The sequence below is a fragment of the Triticum aestivum genome, chromosome 3B (genome assembly GCF_018294505.1).
Source record: "Triticum aestivum cultivar Chinese Spring chromosome 3B, IWGSC CS RefSeq v2.1, whole genome shotgun sequence".
Classification (NCBI taxonomy): Eukaryota; Viridiplantae; Streptophyta; class Magnoliopsida; order Poales; family Poaceae; genus Triticum; species Triticum aestivum.
The window spans coordinates 756,203,149-756,217,941 of NC_057801.1; positions in this window are offsets into that span (position 1 = coordinate 756,203,149).

Sequence of the window (14,793 nt, forward strand, 5' to 3'; positions counted from 1 at the left end):
CTGAAAAGACGCCTGACCTCTGCTCCCGTGCTGGTACCGCCAGACTTCTCCAAGGACTTTGTTATCTACTGCGACGCCTCGTGACAAGGACTAGGTTGCATTCTTATGCAAGATCGACACGTAATTGCTTACGCTTCACGGCAATTGCACCCACATGAGGAGAATTATCCTACTCATGATCTAGAGCTTGCAGCCGTAGTCTATGCACTTAAGACCTGGCGGCATTACCTCCTCGGAAATCGTTGCGAAATATTCACTGATCACCAAAGTCTGAAGTACATTTTCACCCAACCGGATCTGAATCTCAGGCAAAGACGTTGGGTTGAATTGATCACAGACTTCGACTTAGGAATAACCTACACCCCAGGGAAAGCCAACGTCATGGCTGATGCGCTAAGTCGTAAATCTTATTGTAACAACCTGATGTTACAACAAAGTCAACCGCTTCTCCATGAGGAATTTCGGAAGCTTAACCTTCACATTGTACCTCAAGGTTTTCTTTCCACCTTGGTAGCAAAACCTACTCTTACGGATCAAATCATCGCTGCCCAAAAGCGAGATAAGGGAATATCTAAAATCAAAGAGAACATTGCTAGCGGAGGTGCTAGTTGTTTCTCCACAAATGATCATGGTGTTGTGTACTTTGAGAACCGTCTAGTGGTTCCCAAGAATCAGCATCTACGGCAGTTGATCCTTAAGGAGGCTCATGAATCTCCTCTCACCATTCATCCCGGTAGTACTAAGATGTATCAGGACCTACGCCAGAGGTTCTGGTGGACTAGGATGAAGAGAGAAATTGCTCAGTTTATTGCTAATTGCGACGTTTGTCGTCGTGTAAAAGCAGAGCACCAACGGCCTGCGGGCACCCTTCAACCCTTAGCTATTCCTGAATGGAAATGGGATAAAATTGGTATGGATTTCATTACCGGTTTTCCCAGGACCAAGAGAGGGAATAATGCTATTTTCGTCGTGGTCGATCGTCTTTCCAAAGTAGCCCATTTCTTACCTGTTTGTGAGAGTATAACCGCTAGTCAGCTGGCAGATTTGTACATCTCCCGAATAGTGTCTCTCCATGGTGTTCCTTTGGAAATTAACTCGGATCGAGGAAGTCTTTTCACCTCTCGATTTCGGGAAAGTTTCCAAAATGCTTTGGGAACTCGTCTCTCCTTTAGCACCGCTTTCCACCCTCAGTCGAGTGGTCAAGTGGAACGCGTCAACCAGATTCTAGAAGACATGCTTCGAGCCTCTGTTATCTCTTTCGGAATGGACTGGGAGAAGTGCCTTCCATTTGCCGAATTCGCTTACAACAACAGCTATCAATCTAGCTTGGGTAAAGCCCCTTTTGAAGTTCTCTATGGACGACGGTGTCGAACACCCCTTAACTGGTCAGAGACCGGGGAAAGACAATTCTTTGGCCCGGATATGATTCAGGAAGCAGAAGAACAAGTTCGTATCGTTCGTGAAAAGTTGAAAACAGCCCAATCCCGTCAAAAGAGTCAATATGACCGAAAGCATAAGGCTATGACTTTCGAGGTTGACGAGAAGGCTTATCTTCGGGTCACCCCTCTGAAGGGAACCCATCGTTTCGGTATCAAAGGCAAATTGGCTCCTCATTACATTGGACCTTTTCGCATTCTCGCCAAACGAGGAGAAGTTGCCTACCAGTTGGAACTACCTCTGCACCTCTCCAGAGTCCACGATGTCTTCCACGTTTCTCAACTCAGGCGTTGCTTCTCGGACCCTATCCGTGAAGTGGACCACGAAACGCTTGATCTTCAAGATAATCTTACATATCGAGAGTACCCCGTTCGTATCCTCGATCAGGCCGAACGTATCACCCGACGTCAGAACATCAAGTTCCTCAAAGTAAAATGGTCGCACCATTCTGAGGATGAAGCAACTTGGGAAAGGGAGGATCGTCTTCGACTCGAGTATCCCGCCTTCTTCCCGGAGGAACCCAAATCTCGGGACGAGATTCTTTTGAGTGGGGGTGAGTTGTCACACCCTAGCTAGTCATGCATCAGAGTGTGTGCATCAAGTTTAAAATTCCATTTAATTTGAAATGGGGATTTGTGAAACCCTCAGAATCATTTTGAAAATGACCCAAATAAAAATTTCTCCAAAAGGGTCCAAGAAAATGCTCATGTTGCTCTCTGAAAATATTGGACAGAGATAATAATCAAACCAATATTTTTGAGAGCTCATAGGTATTTATTTTGGGCATTTGGAATTAATGCATAAATATTTGCTTTGGAAATATATTAATTATATATATTAATATATGTCCAAATATTATGCCATTTATAAAGGAGCTCTGAAATAATATATCTAGCCCCTGCAAAAATTGGCATAAGGAAATAAAATGATTTAATATTTTATTTAAATCAAAACAAATGTCAGAAATTAGAAAACAGAAAAAAATAACAGGAGGAGCTTACCTGGGCTCCTCCATTGTGCGGCCCAGCCAGCTAGCTGGCCCAGCCAGCAGTCGGCCCAGCCCACCTCCCTCCTCTGTCGTCTTCGTCCCGACAGAGGGAGGGGAGTGTGGCCGGCGCGCGCGCGCGCCACCGCGCCACGCCACCTCTCTCCCTGCTTGCCTGCCCTCCCCTCCTCGCTCGATGCCCCGGACGACGCCACGCCTCTCCCCTTGCTCTCTCTCACTCTCCCTCAGTTCCTCCCTCCTCCCCTCGCTCTCTCTCTCACACGGCCGAACACCCCCGTCGCCGCCGTTCGCCACAGCAGCCGTCTCCGGCCACCCCTCGCTCCCCCGACTAGCTCAGAAGCTCCGCCACGACCCCCTCTTCCTCCCCACCGCTCCACAGCTCCCCGGAAGCCCTGCATCGCCGCCACGTCGCCGTTCCCCTCTTCGGGCTCCGACCATCGTCGCCGTCGAATTCACCGTCTCCAGCGCGTCCCCGAGCCCGCTTCGACGCCCACTGCAACCGCGGTGAGCTACGCCACCGTTTCCCCCTTCTCCCCTGGTCTCTCCCGACCTCTAGGCCCTAGCCCCACCTTGGCCGAGAGCTCCACGCCGCCGGCGATGTCGCCGTCGTGGCCACGGTCACCGTAGCACCCAACCGAGCACACCATCGTGCTCCACACCTCACTAGGATCACGCAGCACACACTAACGCCTCCCCAAACCCCCTGCAACATCGATCCGGACCGCACCCGAACTCCGGCGGCCGCAGCCGAGCTCGCCGCCGTCGACTCCGGCCACCCCAGGCTCGGCCACCACCACCGTTCGACGCACGGGAGCAAGAGCTTTCCAACGAGCCCAAGCACGGCCTCTCCCGTGCCCTATAGAGCGATTCCGCATCACGCCGCCGTCTCGGGCCTCGCCGGCGTCACGTCGCCGGTGGGTTTGACCCACTTTGACCACGGCAGGACACCCCCCTGAGTCCCTGACAGGTGGGCCCAGCCCTGTAGCTAATTAGGATTAGCGCTAACCACTGTTAGTTAACCCCCTGACACTGACTAGTGGGCCTCAGCGCCACTAATTAGTAATTAGGATTAAATTAACCCTGTTTAACCCCCCCTGTCACTGACGTGTGGACCCCACACGTCAGGTTTGACTTCAGCCAGCCGCAGTTGACCACTGACATCATGCTGACGTCATGCTGGCGCAATAATTATAATTTCTGGATTTAATTTAAATCAGGAAATTCCAGAATATTATTTAAACTTCAAAAATTCATAACTTTTATTCTGTAACTCCAAATTGGACAAATTATATATGAAAAATGATCAGAAAAATCCAATCTATCCATCTGTACTATTTTCATGCATGATCAAACAAGTTAAATTGATGTTTTAAGCAGAACAAGGATAAGCACTTAAAGAGACCATGTTTGAGTTTGAAATTTGAATCTTTGATTCAAATTTGTTCAAACCCTTCTGGTTTTAGTTGCATTAGCCCAACACACTCATATTGCTATGTTTCATGCATGCATCATATTGTTGCACATTGTTTGGTGATGGTTGTGTATCGGTGTCCTTTGCGACAGGTTCTGCCTCCGAGGAGTACCGTGATTACCCTAACGAAGAACCGTATCAGTGCATCGAACCATCAGGCAAGCAACCAACCATTTGATCATATCGATACAATCCCATGTTCTCGCTCCTGCTCTCTTTTACTGCATTAAGATAACGCGATTCAAACTGCTGTGTGCTACGGTAGTTGAACCCATTTCCTCTGCATGACCTGTCATTGCCACAGTAACTAGATGAAACCCACTAGCATGTGTAGGAGTTGATTGAGCCCTATGTATGTGTTGTTCCTACCTTGCTATGCCTGCTATGCTTAGAGTCGTGTCAGGTCTGGTTCATCTGGGTGATGGGCTAGAGTGAAATGATTATGTCGGTAATGAGAGTGGTGTGGTGAACACGATTTGGTAAAGGTATCGATGAGAGGCCATGTAGGAGTACATGGTGGGTTGTTTCATTGAAGCCGACCTTAAGCACTGAGATCTGTATATGTGATTTAAGATACAGCTACTACCATGCATTGGGCCCTGAAATATGACCCCGCTCGACTTCTTATTCACCCTAGCTCTCTGTCCAGGAGTTGCAAGTAGTTTCTGGTGTTTGTAGCCTACTGGAGGCCGTGGACAGCGCTGACCATAGGGGTGGGCTGTGATGCGGTAGGTACGTGGCACGGTGTACCGAATACCCGTTAGGTATCTCGGGAACCCTGTTCACATCGTTCGGGGCCGTATGGGAAACCTCGGCCGGACTCCCTGCGGATGGAACCTGAATAGGCGATAAACCTGGACTAGAGGCTTAAGTGTTTAGGTAGGTCGTGGTCTACACCCACGTCGGCTTTCGCTTGAAGTCTGCCGAGCACATGTCGTGTGCAGACGCTAAGTGGTGGAAACATGTATGAAGAAGTACACCCCTGCAGGGTTAACATGATCTATTCGAATAGCCGCATCCGCGGTAAAGGACTACTTGGTTGCCTATACAATTCATAGACAAGTAAATGGAAACTACTAAAAGCCTCAAGATAAGTGTGAGTGTCGAGGATGGCTCTTCCGTAGGAAGACGGAGGTGGATCCTCGGTAGTGTATTGAAGTGGTGAGTAGTGGACTCGTGTGCGCAAAACCATTTCAAGTTGGAGTATCGTAGGATAGCCTAGCCAAGAGTCAAAGCTGGCTTGCTGCAATAACTCCACCAACCCTTCTTGATACTATGCATGTATGTAGGATCTGATGTAAGTCTTGCTGAGTACCTTTGTACTCATGTTGCTATAATCTACATTTTTACAGAAGACGCTGCAACCCCTTCTGATGGGTTCTATGTAGACGTTGACATCAACGAGTAGGCTAAAGACCCAGGTGGTGACCCTGAGCTTGTGATGGACCACGTAGTATAGCTAGGCTTTCCAAGCCTCTTTTATTTTACTAGTTGTCTGTACTCAGACAATGTACTTCCGCTGCTGGTTTGTATGACTGTATGACTTGTATGTTGGGTCGTGAGACCCGTACCTTGGTGTATGTTATGTATGGCTCCCTGAGCCTTAAATAAAGTACTTGTGTCGTAGAGTCATGTTGTGATGTTTCGTTGTATTGCACATATCGAGCATATTGTGTGTATGATTGAAATGCTTGGTATGCGTGGGATCTGACTATCTAGTTGTTTATCTTTAGTAGCCTCTCTTACCGGGAAATGTCTCCTAGTGTTACCGCTGAGCCATGGTAGCTTGCTACTGCTCTGGAACACTTAGGCTGGCCGGCATGTGTCCTTCTTCGTTCCCGTGTCTGTCCCTTCGGGGAAATGTCACGCTTTGAGTACCGGAGTCCTGTTAGCCCGCTACAGCCCGGTTTACCGGAGTCCTGCTAGCCCAGTGCTACAGCCCGGACCCACTTGCTGATGACCGACACGTTCGAAGCTGGGTCATGGATGCCTGTCCCTGTAAGTCTGTGCCACTTTGGGTTTACGACTAGTCATGTCAGCCCGGGCTCTTTATCATATGGATGCTAGCGACACTATCATATACGTGAGCCAAAAGGCGCAAACGGTCCCGGGCAAAGGTAAGGCGACACCCGTGGGAACACCGTGCGTGAGGCCGCAAAGTGATATGAAGTGTTACCGGCTAGATCGATGTGACATCGAGTCGGGGTCCTGACACATGAAGAAAATAAAGCAAATATAAGATGAAGAGAACACTAATGAAAGGGAAGAGATTTCCCAATATCCTCCTATTATTTCTTATGATGAATCAGGTAACGAAGAGGAGCCTTCTATTCAACCAATCTCATTAATAAGGAGCTCAAAAAATAGGGTTAAACCCATACATAATGTGAAGAAGAAAAAGAAAAGACGGAGAAGCAAAGGTAGAAAGGTATCCCTCCCAAATGATGTTTCTCCTATTACTAATTGTGATGATGATAATTGTTATACTATTGGTGCTATCCATATTATTAATGATGAGAGTGATTATGCTTATGATATGAAAAGGCCAACCTTGGGGATGCTATGTTTGATGAGACATGTTTGAGAATATATTTGCTGCAATTAATGTTTGTCCTAAGCTTGGGGATGCTACGTTTAATGAAGACGATATTTTTAGCCTCCCAAGTTTTGATATGCAAAGCTGTTATGATGATAGCATGCCTCCTACCTATGATGATTATATTGATGAAAGTGGGTTTGGAAGAGTGTCAACTTTAGGAAGTAATGATCCCACTATTTTGGAGGGTGTTGAATCTTATAATATTTATGAAAGTAGATTTGGAGAGGTCATGACATTATTTAGTGATGAATCCACTATTTTGGAAGAGGTTTCAATTGATTATGATGAGAACAAAGTTGCTACTTATGATGATTATTGTGATGAAACTTATGCTATAACAAGTAGTGATGATTATATTTATAAAACTTGTCATGATTATGGTTACCCTTTTTCTGAACATTACTCTTTTAATGTGGAAACAATTTATAGTATTCGAGTCTCTTATGATACTCCCACTATTCCGAACGAGAAGAATTTTGCTTATGTGGAGAGTAGTAAATTTTCTATGCTTGTAGATCATGAAAAGAATGATTTATGTGATGGTTATATTGTTGAATTCATTCATGATTCTACTGAAAATTATTATGAGGGAGGAACATATGCTTGTAGGAATTGCAATAATATCAAGTTTCCTCTCTATGTGCTTAAAATCTTGAAGTTATGCTTGTTTCGCCTTCCTATGCTAGTTGATTATTGTTCCCATAAGTTGTTTACTCAAAAAATACCTATGCATAGGAAGTGGGTTAGGCTTAAATGTGCTAGTAATATGCTTCATGATTCTCCTGTTATGTTTCAATCCTTATCTTTTATGTGAGCATCATTGTCATCATCATGCCTAGCTAGAAAGACATTAAAGAAAAACGCTTGTTGGGAGACAACCCAATATTTACCTTTACTGTTTTTGTGTGTTCACATGATTATGCTACTGTATTAATCATGTTTTATAGATTTTGTTTCAATAAAGTGCCAAGTAAGTCCTTTAGGATAGCTTACGGTGATAGTTGTGTTGATCCTGCTGAAAATCAGAAACTTTTGCACCCTGTAAATTAGTTTTGATAATTCACCGAAACGTGCTTTTGATCTGATTCTTTTTGATCTGGATTTGTACACAAATTTCTCAGGTTTGCCTAATTTGGTAGGATATTTGGAGTTCCAGAAGTATACATTTGATACATATTACTACAGACTGTTCTGTTTTTGACAGATTCTGTTTTCTATGTGTTGTTTGCTTATTTTGATGAATCTATGAGTAGTATCAGAGGGTATGAACCATAGAGAAGTTGGAATACAATATATATTACACAAATATGAATTTATAATGAGTTCACAATAGTACCTAAGTGGTGATTTATTTTCTTATACTAATGGAGGTTACAAGTTTTCTGTTGAGTTTTGTGTTGTGAAGTTTTCAAGTTTTGGGTAAAGATTCGATGGACTATGGAATAAGGAGTGGCAAGAGCCTAAGCTTGGGGATGCCCAAGGAACGCCAAGGTGAAATTCAAGGATAAACAAAAGCCTAAGCTTGTGGATGCCCCAGAAGGCATCCCCTCTTTCGTCTTCGTTCATCAGTAGCTTTACTTGGAGCTATATTTTTATTCGCCACATGATATGTGTTTTGCTTGGAGTGTCTTGTATGATATGAGTCTTTGATTTTTTATTTACCACAATCATACTTTCTGTACACACCTTTTGGGAGACACACACGTGATTTGGAATTTATTAGAATACTCTATGTGCTTCACTTGTATCTTTTGAGCTAGATAATTTTTGCTCTAGTGCTTCACTTATATCTTTTAGAGCACGGCGGTGGCTTTATTTTGTAGAAATTGTTTATCTTCATGCTTCACTTATATTATTTTGAGATTATTTTAGAACAACATGGTATTTTCTCTGGTTATAAAATTGGTCCTAGAATGATGGGCATCCAAGTTGGGTATAATAAAAACTATCATAGAAAGTGAATTGGATGCTATGATCAATTTGATGCTTGATAATTGTTTTGAGATATAGAGGTGGTGATATTAGAGTCATGCTAGTTAGGTAATTGTGAATTTAAAGAATACTTGTGTTGAAGTTGGCAAGTCCCGTAGCATGCACGCATGGTAAAAGTTTTGTAACAAATTTGTTGCATCGGGTGCTCTTTTGATTGCCTTCCTTATGTGTGGAGGTCGGGATCGTGCGATGGTTAACTCCTACCAACCCTTCCCCTAGGAGAATGCGTAGTAGTACTTTGCTTCGAGGGCTAATAAAACTTTTGCAATAAGTATATGAGTTCTTATGACTAATGTGAGTCCATGGATTATACACACTCTTACCTTTCCATCATTGCTAGCCTCTTCGGTACCGTGCATTGCCCTCTCTCACCTTGAGAGTTGGTGCAAACTTCGCTGGTGCATCCAAACCCCGTGATACGATACACTCTATCACACACAAACCTCCTTATATCTTCCTCAAAACAGCCACCATACCTACCTATTATGGCATTTGCATAGCCATTCCGAGATATATTTCCATGCAACTTTCCACCGTTCCGTTTATCATGACACACATCATCATTGTCATATTTCCTTGCATGATCATGTAGTTGACATCGTATTTGTGGCAAAGCCACCATGCATAATTTTTCATACATGTCACTCTTGATTCATTGCCCATCCCGGTACACCGCCGGAGGCATTCATATAGAGTCATATCTTGTTCTAGTACCGAGTTGTAATCAATGAGTTGTAAATAAATAGAAGTGTGATGATCATCATTAATAGAGCATTGTCCCTTATTAAAAAAAGGAAGGCCAATGAAAAAAGGCCAAATAAGAAAAAAAGGAAAGTCCCAAAAAAATAAAATAAAAAAGGGGACAATGTTACTATCTTTTTCCACACTTATGCTTCAAAGTAGCACCATGTTCTTCATATAGAGAGTCTCTTATGTTGTCACTTTCATATACTAGTGGGAATATTTCATTATAGAACTTGGCTTGTATATTCCAACGACGGGCTTCCTCAAAATGCCCTAGGTCTTCCTGAGCAAGCAAGTTGGATGCACACCCACTTAGTTTATTTTGTTGAGCTTTCATACATTTATAGCTCTAGTGCATCCGTTGCATGGCAATCCCTACTCCTCATGTTGACATCAATTGATGGGCATCTCCATAGCCCGTTGATTAGCCTCGTCAATGTGAGACTTTCTCCTTTTTTGTCTTCTCCATACAGCCTCCATCATCATATTCTATTCCACCCATAGTGCTATATCCATGGCTCACGCTCATGTATTTCATGAGAGTTGAAAAAAGATGAAGCGCGTTAAAATGTATGAACCAATTGCTTGGTTGAAACCCGAGTTGTGCTTGATGGGAGTATTTTGTGTGATGAAAATGAAACATAGCCTAAATATATGATTTTTTAGGGATAAGCTTTCTTTGGCCATGATATTTTGAGAAGACATGATTGCTTTGTTAGTATGCTTGAGGTATTACTATTTCTTATGTCAATATGAACTTTTATTTTGAATCATTTGGATCGGAACATTGAAGCCACAATAAAGAAAATTACATTGAGAAATATGCTAGGTAGCATTCCACATCAAAAATTCTGTTTTTATCATTTACCAACACGAGGACGAGCAGGAATTAAGCTTGGGGATGCTTGATACGTCTCCAATGTATCTATAATTTTTTGATTATTCCATGCTATTATATTACCCATTTTGGATGTTTATGGGCTTTACTATACATTTTCATATCATTTTTGGGACTAACCTATTAACCGGAGGCCCAACCCAAATCGTTGTTTTCTTGCCTATTTCAGTGTTTCTTAGAAAAGGAATATCAAACGGGGTCCAAACGGAATGAAACCTTCGGGAGAGTTATTTTTGGAATAGAAGCAATAGAGGAGACTTGGAGTAGACGTCAGGGCAGCTTCGAATTGGCCACGAGGCAGGGAGGCGCGCCCTGCCCCCTGGGCGCGCCCCACCCTCGTGGGCCCCTCGTGGCTCCACTGGCCTACTTCTTGCGCCTATATATGTTCATATACCCTAAAAACATCGAGGAGCACAAAAGATCGGGAGTTCCGCCGCCGCAAGCCTCTGTAGCCACCAAAAACCTCTCGGGAGCCCGTTCCGGCAACCTGCCACAGGGGGGATCCCTCGCCGGTGGCCATCTTCATCATCCCGGCGCTCTCCATGACAAGGAGGGAGTAGTTCACCCTCGGGGTTGAGGGTATGTACCAGTAGCTATGTGTTTGATCTCTCTCTCTCTCTCTCGTGTTCTTGAGGAGATACGATCTTGATGTATCGCGAGCTTTGCTATTGTAGGTGGATCTTATGATGTTTCTCCCCCTCTACTCTCTTGTGATGAATTGAGTTTTCCCTTTGAAGTTGTCTTGTCGGATTGAGTCTTTAAGGATTTGAGAACACTTGATGTATTTCTTGCCGTGCTTATTTGTGGTGACAATGGGATATTCACGTGATCTACTTGATGTATGTTTTGGTGATCAACTTGCGGGTTCAATGAACTTATGCATATGGGTTGGCACACGTTTTCGTCTTGACTCTCCGGTAGAAACTTTGGGGCACTCTTTGAAGTACTTTGTGTTAGTTGAATAGATGAATCTGAGATTGTGTGATGCATATCGTATAATCATACCCACAGATACTTGAGGTGACATTGGAGTATCTAGGTGACATTAGGGTTTTGGTTGATTTGTGTCTTAATGTGTTATTCTAGTACAAACTCTATGATAGATCGAACGGAAAGAATAGCTTTGTGTTATTTTAATACAGACTCTTGAATAGATCGATCAGAAAGGATAACTTTGAGGTGGTTTCGTACCCTACCATAATCTCTTCGTTTGTTCTCCGCTATTAGTGAATTTGGAGTGACTCTTTGTTGCATGTTGAGTGATAGTTATATGATCCAGTTATGTTATTATTGTTGAGAGAACTTGCACTAGTGAAAGTATGAACCCTAGGCCTTGTTTCCTAGCATTGCAATACCGTTTACGCTCACTTTTACCACTTGTTACCTTGCTGTTTTTATATTTTCAGATTACAAAGACTCATATCTACCATCCATATTGCACTTGTATCACCATCTCTTCACCGAACTAGTGCACCTATACAATTTACCATTGTATTGGGTGTGTTGGGGACACAAGAGACTATTTGTTATTTGGTTGCAGGGTTGTTTGAGAGAGACCTTCTTCATCCTACACCTCCCACGGATTGATAAACCTTAGGTCATCCACTTGAGGGAAATTTGCTACTGTCCTACAAACTTCTGCACTTGGAGGCCCAACAACATCTACAAGGAGAAGGTTGCGTAGTGGACATCATGCCCTCAGTCATTGATACTATCTTACTATCAGGATAAAAGTGGGCAGTGGAGTGGGATTACATTATCATCTCATCATTCCACTTTGTTAATTTCTGACCAACAAACATATCAACACCATTTATTCTGAAGCTCTCATGCACATGTGAAAAGTAATCTTCATTATCATCAATATATTTCCAGTCAACCTATTTCAAGTCACAAACTATGGGCTTCTTGTCCAACAAGACAGTCTCATAGAAGTCCTGTTGTTCTCTGATATGAAAACGATACTCCAAAACAGTCCTTCTCCTTGTAGCATAAGGATCTGTCTACCTCCACAGTCTCAGACCATGATCCTTCCTCAACTTCACATTTTCTGCCACAGGATGATCATCATTATGATCTGGGATCTTGGGCTTCAATTTCTTGAGTGCTAGAGGCACATCATCTTCCGGAATTTAAGGCACTAGGGCCTTGTTCTTCTCTGCAGCTGAGATATTCCTTGTTGATCTCTTTGGAGCTGAAGGTTGGGGTGCTTGAGCTTGAGCTTTGGGCTTGGGGGCGGACTTGGGCTTTAGGAGCAGCCCCAGTCTTGATAGCATCTGCCATCAGCTTTTGTGTCTTGGCAGGAGGTGCAATAGGCTCTTCCTCCTCCTCATCGTCACTCCTTCTCATGGAAGGATGTCCAAGCACTCTAGCAATAGTAGTTCTAGCTCTCTTCTTTTTCTTTCCATCTCCAACTACCTCATCATCATCAGACTGCTCAATAGTAAACTACATAGTCTCTTGAGTTGGCACTTTTTTTGGGTTTTTACACTGGAGTTCCCCTAGGTGGAGCTTTCTTCTACAGTCCTGGCTTGGTAGTTACAACAACATATTCCTTCTTGAGTACCTTTTTCTTGAAGGTCACTTCCTCCTCAGCCACAAAGTCTTCCTCTTCACTCTCAAAATTTCTTTTCTTCATTTGCCTAGTAGCTGCCTTACGCAAGTTGCTGGGAGTGCTTCTGCTTCCATCATCATAGCTATGAGAGGGACTAGTGCCCTAACTGAGATTTACATCCTCCTCAGACCTGTTCTGACTGTCATCGGTTTCTGACATTGCTGCAACTGACCATGTGAATAGATGGGTGTGGATAGAGTAGATGAGCATCACAAAATGCAGCTATTTTTTTGCAAAAATTGAAACAAAAACTTAACTTTAGTTTTCTGCAGAAAGCATTTTGGAGCTACCGATTTGACAAACTCGGTTACATCGAAGCATTTACACAGTCTAAACATGCAGTTTTGGTGAGACCGATGTCGTGGTCCTAAGGCTGACAGTAGAATGGGGGGTAGGTATGGAGAGGCAAGATCCTAGCTATGGAGGAGTTGTACACACAGGAGATTTACGAGTTCAGGCCCTTCTCGGAAGAAGTAACAGCCCTACGTCTCGGAGCCCGGAGGCGGTCGACTGGATTATAAGTGTATGAGTTACAGGGGTGCGAACCCTTTACACTAAGGAGGAGGGTGGCTTATATAGAGTTCGCCAGACACCTCCGGTCCTCAGTTATGCAGGGTTTAAAGTACATTAAGACAGGGGTAGTGCTATGAAGACTATTAAAGCTACTTATTGACAGACCGTTGCGTGCTGAGTGACTTTAGGTCTCCTGGCCATCGAGTGGTTAGCTTCATGGTCGAGTGGTTATCTTCATCGTCGAGTGTCCTTGAGTTCGTCGAGTGGAGTCCCTCTTGGTCGACTGGAAGGTAGCTTCTTCTAAAGATGTCCTTGGGTAGGGTACTTTAGACAGGTCCATGACCCTACCCTAGGTACATGACTTCATCATTAGCCCCCGAATGGATCGAGGTTTGAGTGAGGAAGGAGTTGATAATTTTTTCGACCTATTTTCCGTGTTCTGAGTATGTCATATTCTGGATCACTGACCTTTTTTAGCGATGGCATCAACTTTTCTTCGAATCACCTTGATCCATTCTTTTCCTCTGTCGAGTGAACTTTTGGACTTGGTGGACTTCCGAACGACGGATCGTAAGGAATCTGCCGCCTGACAGGTTGATCTGCTGTTAGCGGATTTAGTGGGATCCGAATTTTGGGAAGCGCGCGAAGCGGAGAGGGCCGCGGTACTCGGATGGGATAAGACAAAGACGCCTCGATTTCCGCGCCAACTTTTTCGCCATGTATCACGTGCATGCCTGTTTCGGGATTTGACAGGACCGCCCGGGCCTACCCGTCAGCCACTCGGAAGTGTCCTTATATAAGGTGCCGGACGAGGGTTTTTGAACAGTGTGTCTCCATTCTCCTCTCCACTTTCCTCTACCTCGCCCGCTGCGCCCGCTTTTTCCTCCGCCCATCCGCTCCTCGCACGCCTCGCCGACGACGATGGTGAAGGAGAAGATTGCGGCCTTGGAGCGAGCGAAGAAGGCTACGGCGACAGCGAAAGCAAAGGGGAGAGTGCCCAGTCGGGGTGGATCTTCATCGCGGTCCCGCCTGCCGCAAGGTTAGGTCCAAGGAGATTGGATCCGCTCGACCATCACCCAGAAGGATCTCGACGATCTGGCCAATGAGGGACTAATCCCTCATGGGTCAGCAAGACTTCCGGGGACCGAGTGGCAACCGCAGCCGCTGGAGGGTGAGTGCGTTCTCTTAGCCACTCATGTAGATCACGGGTTCTCTCTACCACTGAATCTTTTCTTCCGAGGGTTTCTGAACTTCTTTGGGGCACAACTCCACCATTTTACTCCCAATTCCATTGCCTACCTCGCCGCTTTCGTGTCTCTGTGCGAAAACTTCCTGTGTTGTCGGCCCCACTGGGGTCTCATTAAGCACATATTCACTTGTCGCTCTCAGACGGTGAAAAAGGCGAGTCCGGATGACGAGAGGACCAAGGTTATCCAGATGTGTGGGGGGCTTGGGATCCAAATGACGAGTAAGAGTGCCTTTCCGGCCATGACCCTTCCCGAGTCGGTTAGAGGGTGGC